At 34.0% G+C, this 3,135-nt stretch overlaps 1 long non-coding RNA gene across 1 annotated transcript; it reads left to right on the top strand.

The window, feature by feature from the left end:
- The first annotated feature begins 350 nt into the window (after nucleotides 1-350).
- LOC110093663 lies at nucleotides 351-2,174 on the top strand. Its single transcript, XR_003701166.1, has 3 exons — nucleotides 351-506; nucleotides 1,296-1,456; nucleotides 1,681-2,174. It is a non-coding gene; the product is annotated as an uncharacterized LOC110093663 (long non-coding RNA).
- Nucleotides 2,175-3,135: the final 961 nt, after the last annotated feature.

Here is a 3,135-nt window from a genome sequence, read left to right as displayed (position 1 = left end):
TACGCTTCCGAAAATTCTTCTCGATGATTTGGCATGTTGTTCGGAGACGATCGATTTGTTATTTTCGTCTCCATGAAATACTAACAGTCTCTGCATCAAAAGGCAAGAAAAGAGATTGGTTCTTTTTCGACGATGGTGATGAATTGCCACGTTATGTCCACCAATTCCGGCTACTACGTCGCCGCCGTCACTTGCTCCGGCGGCGGCGGAGCAGAAACGCCAGTGAAGTACGCGACGCTTCTTCAACCGGACGATAGCCTCCATATCAGTCAAGATTACCGCCTCGTCAGCTTCGAAGGTTTGAATATTTCTTCAAAGTTTGTTCTTTTTTCACGTTTTGGATTGAATCGATGGTGGTAGCCGGTTTTTTTGCAGAGGTGTTGAGGGAGTTGGGTTCGAAGAAGAGGGTGAGGCTGAGCCGGATTATTCAGAGGCGGAAGGAGAGGGAGGAGCGAAAGACAAGGGAGGGTGGTGCCGACGAAGTGGGTAATAGTTCGCCGGAAATGGTAAAGCTCGTCGTCTCTCACAAAGTGGAGAATAGTGCTATGAAAATTCTTGCCTTTTTTTTCCTTTTAAGGAATGACCGAATGAGATAAGATTTTTAAAATATTTATAAATAATAACAAGTTTTTGTCTTAAGTTGGAAATGTGGTAATAATTAACGTCATAGTATTTTTTAGAATTATAACTCAATTGCCTTAATGTTAATTGCTAATTATAAAAAAAATCAAATTCTGATATTATTAATAGTCAAGTTATTTGATATTCTAAATTTATAAAATATTTTATGTTGATTCAGATATAATTTAATTTAATTATAATAATAATAATCTAATCGATGTGTGGGTGCCCAATTTTATTTTTATTTTTAATATTCTCAGTTAAGTGGTATGTTTTTCTTTGATTTTTTCCTCTACTTGTTGAGCATTCTCGTTGATTTTGTCAAAATCGTTAAGTTTCACTTGAGAGATTTTCAAGTGTTTTCTATCATCTTCCTCTTATTAAGACCTCTTGTTAAGACCTCCTAATTACAGCACCACTACTGTAGCATAATTTCATCTGAAAATGTTCCACTAATAATGTTTGCCTGCATATTTTTTTCTGACATGTGCCTACTGAAATGCATTCTTAGGTCTTTTCCCTGTGCATGATCGATCTGATTAATTAATACTTCACAACCATCTAAGAACAAAGAAAATCAACAAGTTTATTTTATCACGTTAACTTTCATGAGTTCTCTCAATCCAATCTTAGAAGTTTTTGAGGACTGATAAATGTCTTCCCATGATCTACAGCTGCTGCTGGACTTGGCTTCTTTCAGTTCTGTAATCTAAACAGTTTGAGAACTTTGTTCGTGCTGGGCTTTTCTCTGTTTTTTGGCTTATCGATACCAGAATATTTCAAGGAGTTTCATGCAGTGTCTGGATATGGTCCCGTCCATACTCGAGCAAGAGCAGTATGTATTCATTTTTAACTTTTTCTTTCTTAGATACAGAAATCTCTTGTAAATCTGAATGCTTTAGCCACAGTAATAGCAAACCAGCGACTTAGGCTTCGATTGGGACTGCTTTCTTGCTGCTTCTTAAAGTGGCTTTAAGAAGCAGCAAGAAAACTGTTCCAAACAAAGCCTTAATAAATGCTTCTGCTTGAATTGTAAATCTTTCATCTGTGTCCTTGCAGTCCAATGATATAATAGATGTGATATTTTCTTCGCCAGCAACAGTTGCTGCTATGGTAGCTTATTTCCTGGACAACACGATCTTGCGTACTAACGCCGAAACCAGAAAAGATCGAGGTTGGCAATGGTGGGACAAATTCAGATCTTTCAAAACAGACACAAGAAGTGAAGAGGTTTATACCCTTCCTTTCAACCTGAACAAGTTTTTCCCTTCAGTCTAGTTTGGCAATGGCTGCAATGCTAAATCTGAATCTGCAAGCAATGAAAACAAACATTTTTCAAAGTCCTGAAGAATTGTTATGGAGAAACTTCCATTCCATCTCACACATTTGCATTTGCTTTCTGGGTTTTAGGTTTTATGGTAAATATTCCTTTTGCTGGTCTTTCTTTGTATTTGCTAGCTGAGGTTTATCTCCTCAGTAGAAATACAAGCTTTGATGATCTACACTTGTTTCTATATTATTTTTAAAGGGAAAGTTTCTATAGTATTTTGAAAGTCATCATATTTGAGAAGTTTTGAAGTACAACGGTCAAATCATATTTCAGAATATTTTGATGCAAGTCATATTAAAATATTTGAGAATCATTCAGATCATTTTGAGATTAGGGATGCTTACCAATTGATAGGAAACACTTGGAAATCTCAAAAAATTTCTAACAATCTTTGAAAAACAGCAAGAATTTTCCACAAAAATACTCAAAAAATCAGGAAAATAGTAGATAATTTGTATTATTTGATGAAATAGAAATGAAAAATACTAAAATAAAATTGATCCTCTAATTGGGAGGATGATCTATCTCTCTGAAATCTCTAAATGTCGCAATAGCCCCAAAACCTTAGAGATATTAACTTTTAGCCAAATTAAAGATGCTTTAACGGTTTAACTCTAGGAAAACAAACTATTTAATGCATACAATTCAAAAGGATGTCTCTAAACATTTCCTACATTCAATTTCCCATCTAAACCTCATCAAAATTCCTTTCAAAATTGCTCTTTTTGAATATGTGGATTGATCGTCATGCCTATAGGAGGCGGAGAACTCCGCCTTTGTAGTTCATAAGCCGCTGGACCAGTCTAACACAAATCTTACAGTAAATATGATATAATACCATATCTATTATAATTTTTATAAAGGTGATTGATTATGAAAAAAATTAACTTTTTTAAAAGCTATTATAAAAAACAGTTTCCTATGAAACTCAATTCCCAAGAAAACTTCAATTCAATCTCTTCAACTTGTTCCTCTAAATAGTTTCCTTCTTTATGCACAATATGAACTTTAATATTATAATCTGAAATTCTCTAAATACGAAAAGAGCTTACCATTATAATCAATAAATCATACTAATGTAACTTCTTTCAATTGGGCTTTATATATATATAAGTCAATTAAGACAAATATTAGTATATTTATAAGTCAATTAAGATAAATTTATACACAAATCACATACACGA

The sequence above is a fragment of the Dendrobium catenatum genome, unplaced genomic scaffold, assembly GCF_001605985.2.
Source record: "Dendrobium catenatum unplaced genomic scaffold, ASM160598v2 fragScaff_scaffold_716, whole genome shotgun sequence".
NCBI classification, from domain to species: domain Eukaryota; kingdom Viridiplantae; phylum Streptophyta; class Magnoliopsida; order Asparagales; family Orchidaceae; genus Dendrobium; species Dendrobium catenatum.
The sequence above is the reverse complement of the archived record's forward strand: the minus strand, read 5'-3'. Positions and strand labels throughout refer to the sequence as shown.